The 14544-nt window shown below is 38.9% G+C and overlaps 1 protein-coding gene across 1 annotated transcript in view; it reads right to left on the reverse strand.

Moving 5' to 3' along the window:
- Positions 1-1943, reverse strand: part of IL5RA (interleukin 5 receptor subunit alpha) — a 33523-nt gene extending 31580 nt beyond the window's left edge. The window contains exon 1 of the mRNA XM_059387878.1: positions 1856-1943. The gene's annotated coding sequence lies outside the window, so the exon portion shown is untranslated. The remainder of the gene's footprint in view (positions 1-1855) is intronic.
- Positions 1944-14544: the final 12601 nt, after the last annotated feature.

Here is a 14544-nt window from a genome sequence, read left to right on the forward strand (position 1 = left end):
TCAAGTCTTTGAAACGTCAGCATTTCCTGAAATGTTATATATGCACTAACTTTGCACTAATTGTCATTAAGAGGAATTCTAGGTCAGAAAAAAAAATGCAAGATTGATATTCCCTAGCGACCTGTACTGACTGGCAAAGTAAATAGTATGTTATGACCAAACATGTATTTGTTCTTTGCAGTTAAGTAATTGAAAGATAAAACTGTTGAGTGTCTAAGTGGGGAGATAATTGAATATTTTACATAACCAAGCACCTTCCCCTAGAATTCATTACATATTCCAACATCGTAGCTGCTGAAAATGGAATTACGTTTTGTATTCAATCACTCAAAATTTTTCTGATGATTATTATTATTTTGGGGGGCTATTAAACAGCCATACCCTTTTTTTCTCATCTCATTGCGATATTTTCATTTCAAAAAGGTGACACAACAAAATTACGTGTTCTACAGACAACACAAGATACTCAAATAGAAGTCAAAATATTAGTGAGAATGGCAATTTTTTTGTGAGCCAGCTAAATTCCCCCCAAGACTTTGCTTTGGCAGTTGACCCGGGTTTTCCGTAATCCTGTTCATTCTCTGTTCTGTTCCCTGAAAGCTCCTCCAGCCTTTGTCCATGATCCCTTATTATTTCTGGTCTCAGGCATAGCAATTACCACTGCTGGAAAAACAACCCAACTCTCTCCAGGCTGTGTCTTTAATTCAACAGTATATTGTTAAATAGATGTCAGCTGGGCAACCTTTCACTGTAGAAATATAGAGCTACCTCTCTAGCTTAAAAAAATACATATCAAAATGACAATATGATCGATTACTTATGGCTACCAATTAAAATCCACCAGAAAGCTATCAAGTTGTTAAAATAACATTCAAATTAAGCAGAATGAAGCAAACTTGGACTTAATTACAATCATCACAAGTACAAACTCAGTTTTCTTAGAGATATCATAGGTTATTTGTTCCTGTGACATTTCACCGAGTCTACATAAAATTCCTCGAGTGCCTTCTAAGAATCTGCCTTCTGATAAGTGTTCTATTGGAAATTTGGGAGAAAACAGGAGCATAACCTCTTGCACTACAGATGTTTGTAGAAAGTTGGGTAAAGTTTTGGCAATTGGCAATGGATTTCCCCAGTGTTCCTACGAATTGGTCAAATTCTACTGAAGTTCAGACTTAAGAATATTTTCCCCTCTTTTTTTCTTCTCAACTTATTATTATTATTATTATTTGCCTGGGGCATTTGTTTTATAACCAAAGTTGTATATGCAACCCTGTTTTTAGAGCATTTTTGAGTCACTTGTGGTGACATCTAATTCCAGACTCAACCTCAGTGCACAGAAATTGAAAAGCAACGGAGAGGATTCATGCTCTGTTAGGCTCTTAAAAGTAGAGAGTTTACTTTTTTACTTCCTCTTTTTTTCCCTGTACAGAGTAATCAGCAATAAAACTCATGTCTTGAGTGATGAAAAATAAATAACCCAGGGTGTAAAATGCAAAGGACACATTTAACATTTAGGTATATTGCATTACCCCCAAATGAAAACCCGTGCAGGCTTCCTAAAAATATAAATGAGTGATAAGGACTGCGTATAATGCATGCAGTTTTTTCCTTCTTATTCCTGGATTTTAGTCAATTTTTTGAAATAGTCATAAAATATAAGTCATGGGTTCAAATTGTTGCTCTATACATTCATAAACAATCTTTAGGCAAGGTAGGAATGGTGCTCCTTTGGGAAAATGAAGGAAGAAGGACTTCACTGCTAATCTCCCAACAGTGGTTAAAAATCTCCCAGCTAATCCCATGTGGTATGATTTGCCATCCCGCATCCCTGCTTCCCCACTCCTGGCCATACCTGCCTCTGGTGATCCTCTTGTTTCCAACCACCGTGCTCAATAGCAGAGGGCCAGGGCTAGATCCATCCTGTCTGTGCGTTTGGCTGCAGCCCCAGCACCTAGCACGGCATCAGGCACAGGGCAGATGCTTGAAGTGCTTGGTCCTGTAAAGAATAGAGGCAAATTAATACTCTACCAAGTCAGTAGGCTAAAACCTAGCCTGGGGAAAAACAGATCAGAGCACAGAAGGCTGGGAGCATGTTAACAAGCATGGTCCATTTCAGGGGCGGGGTGGGGTGTGTGTGTGTGTGGGGGGGGTGGTGTGTGTGTGTGTGTGTGTGTGTGTGTGTAAGAGAGATACATTTGGTACCTTGCCTAAAAATTTCCGCCAGTAGCATTTCATGTAATGAAAACAAATGAGATGATTTGATCTCCAAATCTTTCTTTAATTTTGAAAGGCAAACTTTTAACAAATAGCTACACACCTTAATATATTTTTCAGTAACTACAAAAGAGAACACAACCTTTCATACAAAATAAAAATTGTACCAGGTAATGAAATTTTTGGCATGATAATCCGTTAAATTGAGTATTGAATACATTAATCAGTATGGCTATAAAAGCGGTCACTTTTCATGTGTTCATGAATGTTAGGCTCATGGGGTATTGAAGGATTTTTAGTTTCCTTTTTTAAAAAAAAAAATTCATTCAATCTATTTCTCCTGTATAAATAAAAATTTTAAAAAATTATGTTGCTTTGGGTAAATAACAAAACCAAGTGAGATATTTTAGCTATTTTTGTTTTAGATACTTCAAATTATTTTACATCTTGTATCAAGTCAAACAATCTTGAAAAACCCCCGAATCCCCAGGAGAGACAAAAAGCAGAATGACTTCAGTTAGATACAATGCAATCATCTCCTTTTTGCTGTTGTTCCTTAATGTGTAGCTTTCTTAATTAACTCTGAAATGTCCTCACAAAGATATTTCATTAACTGCTATACCCTGTTTTCTAACCTCAGGTATTTTCTGAGAAATCTTGGCAGAGTCTATATTTTCCTTTTAATCCCTAAAGTACCTGCAGCAGTGGAAAACCATTCTCCCATATAAGGGTCAACAAAAACCATAGGTGTCTTGTTAATATGACTCACCTGGCCATGGACTTGCTCTCCTCAGTTACTTAGCTGAGTTATCAGGGCGCAAGAATAGAGTGCCATTCCCAGAATTGATATGAGCTGCCTGACAGATGTTTTATAGCACCATTATTAGTTCTGCCCCTGCTAATAATAGTTACAAGGGGTTTTGTTTCCCCTTTTTCTTTAAAAATTCACCATATTTTTAGAAATCATTATTTCCCCCTTTTCCTATTCTCCTTGCCCCCTTCCCCACGTACTGAAATTCTTAGGAGGTGGAGCACAGGGCGATCTTAGAGGAGAAAAAGGCATTTGCTCACTTTGCGATGAATCAGCCTCGGATCCCCACTCAGTGAGCAGTGTGCTGGCCGTGCCATCAGGAGCAGCTGCAAGGGCATTGAAAATGAATCTTCTTATCTCTGGGTGTACTTGTTGACTTAGAGGCGGTTCTCCTTCACTGTTTCATCATCACAGCTGTAAGGGTTGCACACTCCCGGGCCGTTTGCTTGTTTGCCATGGGGGTAAAACAGAGCTTCTCTGAGCACATTTCCAGGGAGCCTTTCTAAGAGCAGTAATGGACCGAGCCTCAAGAGCAACCCCCGGAGGAATGAAGTGAAAGGATCTCTCTTGTTCCGATAGCCACTATCTGATAACGGTCTCGTCTGCATTTTCATTCTCTTTCAAGAGGTTTGGCTCTCTGTTCAGGAGCTGAAAGTAACATTTACTCATGGGTGACAAGGTCAAGTGTTCTGTGGGTGGTCTCGAGCACTGTGTGTCTGCGTTCTTCATAGGCTTCATTCAGCCAAGGTATGCGTTGTGCCTCTGTCACCCACACAGTGCTGGGCACATGGGAGGACAAGCAGAATAGGTCTGTCTTTGTGCGGCGCGATAGCAGCACTTCTCAGGCCTAAGAGAATGTCTTAGGCTTTTTCCTCTTCACTAGCCGGCCCTGCACTGCCATACTTTTGTGTGCCAGGGGCAGGGCGAGTTTCTGAGTGTGATAAACTGCTGACTAGCCCGGCTAGGAGCTCAGTGTAGCCCTGCTCATTCTATAAAGATTGTGACAGACAGTGGCAGTTGGGTCAGCGCCACAGCCCAGGACCTTGTTCCTCCTGTCAACTCCCAGGTTCCAGCAGAATGCCTCCGCTCTCCTCGGGATGCTCTAACTGAAGTAAAATGAGTTGCGTTTTTGTTGTTGTTGTTGTTGTTTTTGTTTTTGTTTTGTTTTTTTTTTTTTGCTTTGTTCCATTTCTGTCTAGGAATTTTGAGGTGACTGACTAGCAAAGCTAATTTAAAAAAATGGGGCCTAGGGTGTGGATGGATAAGAACAGCACTTATTAGGATGCCTGGGGTGGCTCAGTTGGTTAAGCATCTGCCTTCTGCTCAGGTCATGATCCCTTGGTCTTGGGATGGAGCCTCTTGTAGGCTGTGAGCTCAGCAAGGAGTGTGCTTCTCCCTCTCTCTCTCTCTGTGCATTCTTTCTTTCTCTTTCTCACTCTCAAATAAATAAATAAAATCTTTTAAAAAGGGGGGGGCTGCCTGGGTGGCTCAGTGGGTTAAAGACTCTGCCTTTGGCTCAGGTCATGATCTCAGGGTCCTGGGATTGAGCCCCACATTGGGCTCTCTGCTCAGCAGGGAGCCTGCTTCTCCCTCTCTCTCTGCCTGCTTATCTGCCTACTTGTGATCTCCATCTGTCAAATAAATAAATAAAATCTTTAAAAAAAAGAATAGTACTTACTGTATTAAGTATCTGAGCCAAAAAATAAAAAATTAAAAAAAAAAGTATCTGAGCCAGGTACCAGTTATTGCCTTTGTAAGGGGACCCCCGCTCTTAGCCCAAGGAGCTGAGTGACAGTGGCCAATGAGAAGCCAATGCAGGAGGAAGGGGGAGCAAGGGCCGGGAGGCAAGGAAGCAGTTGCCAGGTGAGATCAGTTCTACTTGCAAGACAAGGAACCACACGCACCCTGAATGAGACTTCCAGGAGGCTCAGTGTAGGTAATGTACAAGGACCGTGAGTGGGGTTCTTAAGGTACCTGTTGTAGCAGTTGCCAAAATGAAACTGGTCAATCATTATTGGATGACCTGAAAAAATGCGATTTTTCCCTGGAGAAGAGGGAAGTGGCAGAGAGACATCCATTTCTTTGCTAAGAAGCACCCAGAAGCGTTGAAATAGAGATCAGCCTCTGACATACTCTAGGACGTCCCGTACATCTAATGTCAGTTGTAGTGTACTTGTCACTATGGAAGCCCTAAAATAGGTATTAATTGTTGCGAGGGCCGGAATTTCTGGCCTGAGAGTCTGCTTTCATGTTCTATTTCTTGTATTCAGTTACTCGAGAAGTAGTTACTGAATGTGTCTGTGCACAGCATCAGGCACTGTTAAGGACATAGAATTAGATTTGGCTACTAGCCTGGATACCATCTTCTTGGATATCTGATCTTCTATCAACTATATCAATAATAACTTTAAAAATGCACTCACATTTTGTCTCCATGTCCTATTACCACTGTAGCCTGAAGGAAAATGAGTGCTTTGTGAAGTTAACTTGGCAACAGTTTTCTTCTTTAGAATAAACTGTAAATGTCAAAAGATAGTATAGTGGAATATGCTGGAAGAATCCCCCAAATTGTTGTGTTTGTTTTGTTTTGTTTTAAAGTAAAGTCAAATTTGCCTGTATTCTTTTAGAAGAAAAGCAATCTGAGTTCAGCCAAATAATATAGGTGAAAATATGAATAGAAGAAGGAACACAGGATTCGGTGGTCCCACCTTGGACTCCAGTTGTAGAAGTTTACTACAGGTGTTTATAAATAGGAATCCATTTCATGGAAATATGAAATAGAGACCAAGATTTATATGAGAGAAAAAGAGTGAAACTCATTATATCTTTACTTGTCATAGGAAAAATAATACGGGGACAGTTGGAGAAAGATAACTTTCAAAGGTTGAAATATGTAGATAATAGAGTTTATCAAGAACTTTTAATAATACAGGGTACTATGGAAAGATGCTAAGTAAAAACAATAGACCAAGTATACATATATAGATTTTTTTCATAATCTCATTTTTAATCAAAAGACCAAACTGATCGGAGCAGTTATCTCTAAGTGGTAGGTTATTAGTTAGCTATTGCTGCAAACAACCACTCACAAACACCACAGTGGTAAACATTGATAAGCATGTATTTCTTGCCCAAGTGTCTGAGTTTTGACTAGACTCTGGCTAAATTTGGCTGGGTTCCAGATCAGAGTGGGGTCACATGTATTTTATGCATCTGTCATTCTCTTGGAACCAATAGCTACCCAAGGTGGATTCTTTCTATGGTGATTGCAAGTGTGCAAGAGAGCAGGACCAGCTGTGAAAGCCTATTTTAAGTATCTCTTTATGTCACGTTCATTGATATCCCAAAAGTCAGGACAGATGACATGGCCACCCCCAGAATCAAGGGGACCCAGCCCACAGTGTACTCCCCCACCATGATAAGGCCATGAGAAGAGTGTGAATGTGTAGAACTGCTAGAGGGCAGTGAAGAATTGGAACCAAAGGCTCGTCTACTGCAGTGGGATTAACATATCCCTCAATTTTCTTCTTATGTTCCTATATGTATAAATATTGTATGCTTTATAAATGCAAGAAAAAATAAAGTACTAGAGGCATACAGACTAATGGAATAGAACTGAGAGTTCCGAAATGAGCTCATGTTTATGATTGGATTCTTGACAAGGATGCCGAGGCAATTCAATGAAGAAAGAACTGTCTTTTTAGCAAATGGCATGTAAATATGTGAAAGAATGGTGTTCCACTCATAGCTCATACCACGTACAAAAATTAACTCCAAAGAAATCAAATACTTAAAAGTGAGAACTAAAACTCTAAAACTCATAGAAGAAAATATAGGTATGAATCTTAGTGACCTCACAGTAGACAGTGGTTCCTTGAACATGATCCAAAAGCAGTGGAAGAAAAGGTAGGCCTGTCAGACTTCAGTGGAATTAAAAGCTTTTGTGCTGCAAAGGATACCAGAAAGAAAGTGAGGATAATCCACTGAATGGAGGAAAATATTTACAAATTACATATCTGGTAAGGGACTTGTAACCAGGAAAAAAACCAAGAAATCTTACAACTCACCAATGAGAAGACAAATACCCCAATGAAAAATGGACAAAAATATTTGAATGGACGTGTCTCCAAAGTAGATGCCCCAGTAGGCAGCAGGTGCATAAAAAGGTGCTCAACATCATCCACTGGAAAAATGCAGATCAAAACCAGGAGGAGATACCTCTTCACATCCACTAGGATGGTTAAAATAAAAAAGACAGCTAATGGTGTTGCTGAGGATGTGGAGAAATTAGAAACTTCATAGGTTCTGGGTGAAACCTGTTGGTTCCCACTGTTGGTGGGAATGTGAAAATGGTACAGATGCTTTGGAAAACAGTCTGGCAGTTTCTCAGAAAATTAAACATAGAATTACTATATGAATCAGCAGTTGCATTCCTAGGCAAATACCCAAAAGAATTGAAGATCTATATCTGCACAAAAGTTTGTATGCGAATGTTCATAGCAGTATTATTCATAATAGCCAAAAAGTGGAAATAACACAGTGCTTGTCAATCAATGATTAAAAAAAAAAAACCACCCAAAACGTGGTATATCCATGCAATGGACGGGGTGCCTGGGTGGCTCAGTCAAGCGTCCGACTCTTGGTTTCAGCTCAGGTGGTGATATCAGGGGGGAGTCTGCTTGAAGAATCTCTTTTCCTCTCTCACCATCCCCCACCCTTGCTCACTCTTTCTCTCTCTCAAAAGATAAAAATAAAAATAAAGCAAATCCTTGAAAACCTGAAGTTAAGTGAAAGAAGCCAGTTCATGAAAGATGACATATTTTATGATTCTTCTTGTATGAAATGTCTAGAATAGGCAAATTCATAGAGGTAGAGGGTATATTAGTGATTGCATAGGTATGGTTGGGGGAGCGTGGGCAAAATGAAAAGTGACTGCCAATGGTGATGGGGTTTCTTAGAGGGTAAAGAAAATGTCCCTAATTGTGGTGATGATTGCCAACTTGGAGACTAGGCTAAAAATCATTGAGTTACATACTTCATAGAGGTGACTTTTATGATATGAATACATCTCATTAAAACTGTGATTTATTTAAATATTTTTGGAAGATGCCCTAACAGGATTTAAATAGAATCCTAAGTAATTATTAGAATAATTCCAGCATAAAATCAATGTGTAGGTTTACCACGTGTAGCTAAAATTAAGAACATATCTTGCTTCAAGAAAGAATCCCATATCTTGCTTAAGCATCTTGAGTTGTTAGTGACCAGTTCTTCTTTTTACTATTGCTTTTATTATTTTTTCACTTGTATTGAGGTAGAATTGACATATAACATTATCTAAGTTGGTGTACAACATAATGATTTGTAGTAATTACATATTACAAAATAACTTTTCAGGGACCAATTCTTTACATGCAAAGCCAGATACAGGAAATCAACCAGATGTAAAAACAAATGAACTATATAATTAATATTACTTTATTAACGTAAATTAGTATTCTGTTTCAATCGAGAGATAACTTACCTCATGCCTGGGAGTGTCAGTTGCTTTATATACGTTATCATAGCATAGCCCTATAGCTGATTTTGCAGATGAATAAACTGAAACTCAGAGAATTTAGCCCATTTTGGTTGTGATACTCACCATAGTCACATTGCCCACAATGACAACACTTCAGTTGTGTAATTGTCATGATTATTTTAAGAGAAACAGTGTAACAACTACTTAATAAGGACTAAGTCTCCTACTTAGTGGGGGACAGGGATGGGGGTGGGGAGATGCCTTTTGAGAAACTTCCAATTATTTCAGGTTAAGTCTGAACATCATTTCCAATGGGAAGACCTCTCTGACTCTACTCTTTCTCCCAAGTGAGTGTTCATTCTGCACCTGAAACTATTTTACTTTTATCCTGTTTTGAATATTATGTTTATATCTCCGTCTCCACCACTAGATGAGAGGGCAGGTCTTAATTTGATCTAGCCTGGTTTGGTCAGAATCCATGAGAGTATTCAGTTTTAAGGAAAGAAGAGGGATTTTGTGTTGTTACAATAGGGAATTCCATATGTTTCTCTATTTGATGGTGGAAATGCAATGCAGAACATCACAAGGAAGCTGGTTTAGACTCTTGGTTCCGATCTGAGGCTGCTGCTAAGTCAGAATCTTGAAGGTGATTATTCTCAGTCTTTACCCTTGGGCCTCTGTTCTTTTAACTATTATTGAAGTCCCATCTTTTAAAATTAATGACCCAGTATGAAATTTCAGAACAGCTAAAATTGATTTGTCTATTTACTTACCTCTTTTAAATGTAAGATAAAATTGCTTTTGTGTGTAAAATCCCCTAACACCAATGAAAATTGCGATTCTACATTTTCTGAGAAATCTCTTTATTTGTCCTCTGGGAGATCTTAAACTTTAGTTGGCTTCTATTAAACTTTTATGAGAGCAAAACGAGTGACTTTTCTTTCAAAGAGGTACTTTTTGTTGTTTCGAAGAAAGAATACATTCTTGAAACAGAACATGTCTCTTAAACAAATTGCTCAGTGTTGCTTACCCAAAAAAAGGGGGTGGAAGTGGGGGAAGGGTTTGAGGTTTAACCAGCCTCAAGTCCCAAATTGCAGAATATTAAAATTAGGTCAAAATTATGTTTTTTATCTGACTTGTCCAAGTATCACTTCAAATATCTTCCTCAAGGGGCTTAAAATGTTACTATAAATTCTTATGTTTATGAGAAGCATTCTTTTCCTTTCTATGTCCTATTTCAAAATAGAGATGCTCCTTGGAGCAGTGATGTTTTAAGGACATGGATGCCATAGGTCCTGGAGTTGGGTGCTGGCAGGTGGGGTGAGGAGCTCTGATCTCAGGGTGATCACTGTGCTGTTTAATGGTTTTTACCTCTGTTTAGCCATGTGTTTTTGCTTGAAATCAGTCCCTCTGCCTAAAACCAGAACTAGGAAGAAATGGAGAAAGTATACAGCACTAAAGTCGACACAGTTAATGCCCCAAGTTGATCAACCAGTTGTTTTGTGACATGATAATCATTGGTGTTCCCATGTCTTCCTATCCCCCTAACCATGAAAGCACACATTTGAAGGTTGCAGTAGGCTGAATAGTGCCCCCCACAAAGATGTCCACCTCCTAATTCCTGGAGCTTGTAAAGATATCACCTTACACTGCTGATGTGATTAAGGTGAGACTCTTTCAATGGGGAGGTTATCCTGGATTATCCGGGGAGCTCTGTGAGCTCCGTGTAATCATTTAAGGTCCATATAAAGAGGTAGCAGGAAGGTCAGAAAGGAAAGAGGTTATGTTGCTGGCTTTGAAGATGGAGGGAGGGAAGCTCTCTCTTGAGGCTGGAAAGGACCACAAACAAAACAGAGATTCTCCCCAAGTGTCTCTAGAGGGAATGCAGCCCCGTGGACCCATCTGAGACTTGTGACCTCCAGAATTGGTAGGCAATGAGTTCATGTGCAGGTCCTTCCACCCATTTTCCATGCTGCAGCCAGACTAGTCACATGAAAACACAGTAGATTTATGAAAACGCCTTCATATTACCACGAAAATGACGTTCAAGGGGCACCCTGTGGAGTGCCCAGCACTGCATGGTCTGGTCCTGCCTGCTTTTCCGGATTCATCAGTGCTCACTAATGATTCTGAGTCAGACTGAGTTGAATTCTGCTTGTGCTCCTCACTACCTGTGTGATGTTAGACAAATTAACCTCTCTGTGCTGATGTTTTCTCATTGGAAAATACCTTATTGCTTGTTCCTGAGGTTAATAAAAATACAGTGCTTGGCCCTGTTCTAAACATACTATAAATGACTATGTAGCTTTATCATTTCTGTGAGCATTCACACATGTGACTGACACATAGTAGACACTAAACAAACATTGGATGGGTGTCTGGATGGAAAAAGCATTGCAGTCACAACTGTTTGATATACTCTGTTACTTCTCTCTGATTTGCAGAGATGATTCAGTTTTAAAGAACACAAGCAAAACTCAGATGAACAGAGACAACTGAACATTTTGGAGCCACATTTTGGCTACTAAGTATATAAACTTGAGTAAAAAAATCTGATTCTCTCAAGAAAGTTGAAAGGTGCCCACTCCTAACGGAATCTTCAGCTAGCACTGAAGTGCAGGCCAACCACGTGATAACTAACCAGCACTGATAACTAAGACCGGGTTTGTACTTACAGCAAATAATGCTAAGCTGTTTTGAATCTCATTTTTTTTTTTACTTTTTAATAACATGTTATCTTCTAACTGTGGAATAATACTCCTGGCAGTGTTGTTTCTGTAATACAATGGAAACTGGCCCTACTCTACCAGTCCTCTCTATTCGCATTTACTTGGGGGTAAATAACATAGGATGAGAATACTTCCTGTAGGAGTTCTGTGTAATAAAGGTCAGTTCCTTTGCAGGTAAAATTGTATTTCCCCTCAGGCTGGGTCTGCACTAAGAGGTAATAATAAACCTCTAGGGTGCAGCAGAGAGGACTTTTGCTTTGCTTTGGCTGTCCTCACCATTATCCTGGGGCTGTGGGGGATGGGGGATAGGGGGACTGGGATGAGTGGTATTCTGTCTACAGACTTCTGCTTTAGTTTAATGGCCTCCAAGTTCTTCATTCTACCTTCCTATGGAAATACTTTAATAGTTGAATTTATTTGAATACGCATTTCTTGAGAGCCTTTTTAAATATATATTTTTAAACTTTCATGTTCTAGTTTTTGGCTAAGATATGGAAAGAAAATATTTGGTCAGGGTTTTTTTTTTTTTTTTTTTTCCAGGTATAATTTACATAAAGGAAAATTTACCCTTTTTATTGTCCTGTTCATGTGTTTTGACAGACACACAGTCATGCACTCACCACCACCGTCAGGATATAGAACCATCCCATCCCCCTCAAAGTTCACTTCTGCCACTTTGTAGTGAGCCCCTCTGGCCATCTGTAGTTCGCTGTGGCAACTGGGCTGTTTTCTGTCTCTATACTGTTGCCTTTTCCAGGAGTCATAAGAATAGAATCTTTATGTAGCCCCCTGAGTCTGGCTTTCTTTATTTTAGATCTGATACATATCAGGAGTTAACCCTTTTGTATTGCTAAGTGATACACTACAGGTTACTTATCCATCCATCTGTGCAAGGAAATTTGGCTTTTTTCCAAGTTTGGGTGATTATCAGTAAGGCTACCATTCACATAATTTTTTTTTTTTTTTTTTTTTTAAAGTGAGCTCTATGCTGTGGGCTCACAGGACTTAAAACTCACGGCCCCGAGATCGAGACCTGAGCTGAGATCAAGAGTCAGACATTTAACAGACTGAGGCACCCGGGGGCCCCACATGCATTTGTTAATGGAACATAAGTTTTCTTTTCTCTCAGTTAAATATCAAGCAGTAGGATTGCTGGGTTGTACATTAAGATTAGATATAACTTTATTAGAAACTGCCCAACTGGTTTCCAAAGTGATTGCAGCAGTTTGTATTCTTATCAACAGTGTATGAGTTCCGGTTGATCCACGTTGTCCAAAGCACTTGACATTACCAGGTTTTTGACTGAAACATTTTAATAGGTATGTAATGGCATCTCATTGTGGTTTCAATTTGTATTTCCCTAGTAACTGATGATGTTGCCTGTCTTTACTTGACTCGTTGCTAACCATGTAGCTTCTTCTGTTATATTTCTTTCTATATTATAATCTGTATCTCTATACTTTAAGCTCTTATTAAAAGTGAAACTTACTGGGGCACCTGGGTGGCTCACACAATTAAGTGTTTTCCTTCTGCTCAGGTCATGATACCAGAGTCCTGGGATGGAGCCCTTATCTGGCTCTCTGCCCAGTGGGGTGTCTGCTTCTCCCTCTCCTGCTCCTTCTGCTTGTGCTTCCCCTTGCTCACTCACATGCGCTCTCTCTCTGTCAAATAAACAAAATCCTTAAAAAAATTAAAACTTATTTATATTTGCTGCCACTGAATAAAAATACATTTGTTTTTAAATTATTAAACTTGAATCCCAAGACCTTGCTAGATCCACTTATTCTAGTAGTTTTGTCGATTCGTATACAGTTATGGCATTTGAGAAGACAACGTTGCTTCTTTCCTGATTATTTTTTTCTCATGTTAATGATTATGAACTATGGTAAATATTGAAAAGAAATTGTGAAACTTGACATCTTTGGCCTGCTAGCAGGGAAAATATAGTCAGTATTTTACCATTAACTATGATGGTAGCTGTACATTTTTCATAAATGCTCTTCACCAGATTAAGGAAATCTCCTAATCTGAGTTTTCTGAGAGTTATCATCATTAATAAGTGTGGTCTTTAAATGCCTTTTCTGTACCTATTGGGATGCTCATAAAATTTTCTTTTTTAGTCTGCTAATATAATGAATAACAATGACTGGTTTTCAAATGTTAAACCTATCTCGAATTCCTGGGATAAACAAAACTTGATCAAAATCCAGTTTGCTGGATTCAGTTTGCTAATATTTCATTAAATATATGTGTTTCTAGGTTCATGTGGATATTGATGTATAAATTCTTTTTTAGTTATATCTGTTTGTTATCAGTGTCATGCTGGCCCCAAATAAGACGATAATTGTTTTCCCTTCTATTTTCTGAACAAAAATTTCGCAAGATTGGTGTTATTTCTTCTCTAAGTGGTTGATAAATTTGACCACTAAAACCATCCGGGCCTGGAATTATCTTTGTGGGAAGCTGGTTGAACAAACTTCATTTGCTTTAATTGTAAAGGACGATTTAGATTTTTAAATTTCATTCTGTTTGCGTTTTAAGGTCTGTTTCAAAGAATTTGTCCATTTCATCCTCAGTGTCAAATTTGTTTGACATAAAATTATCCAGAACATCTTCTCTTATCTTGTTAAAGTCTGTGTGTTTATGGGTCTATGCTCTTTCACATTGAATTCTCTCTATTTTTTTTTTGCTTGGACAGCCTAGTTAGGATATATGAATATATTCATTTCCATTGAATGAGTAGATTCATTCAATGCTTGGCCTCTGAACAGCAACTTGGAAAAATAGTCCTGTGCGTCTCAAAATGGGATACCTAGTAGCCCTGAAGATAAGAGGTGTGATCATTGGAAATCACAGAAATACTATGGCACATGAATTTTGGGGGGAAAATTTTAGGGAAATTAAAATGCTATTAAAAAGACTATACTTCTGAAAACATATGATGCAGGTTTTATTTTATTTATTTTTGGAATATTTTATTTATTTGTTTGAGAGAGAGGGAGCCTGCAGGAGCCAGAGGAGGGGGAGCAGGAAAACCTGACTTCCTGCTGGGCAAGGCGACCATCGCAGGGCTCCATCCCAGGACCCTTGGATCATGACCTGAGCCACAGGTAGATAGATGCTTAATCTATTGAGCCACCCTGGTGCCCCTATTTTATTATGTTTTTAAAGATAATGGGTAAATTAATTGAAAATGTGCCTTTTTAAGGATTTAGAGCTTTACTTCTACTCCTTTGCCACTTTATTTACTCTTCTCTGCCTTGGAA

Source organism: Mustela nigripes, chromosome 2 (genome assembly GCF_022355385.1).
Source record: "Mustela nigripes isolate SB6536 chromosome 2, MUSNIG.SB6536, whole genome shotgun sequence".
In the NCBI taxonomy this organism is placed as follows: domain Eukaryota; kingdom Metazoa; phylum Chordata; class Mammalia; order Carnivora; family Mustelidae; genus Mustela; species Mustela nigripes.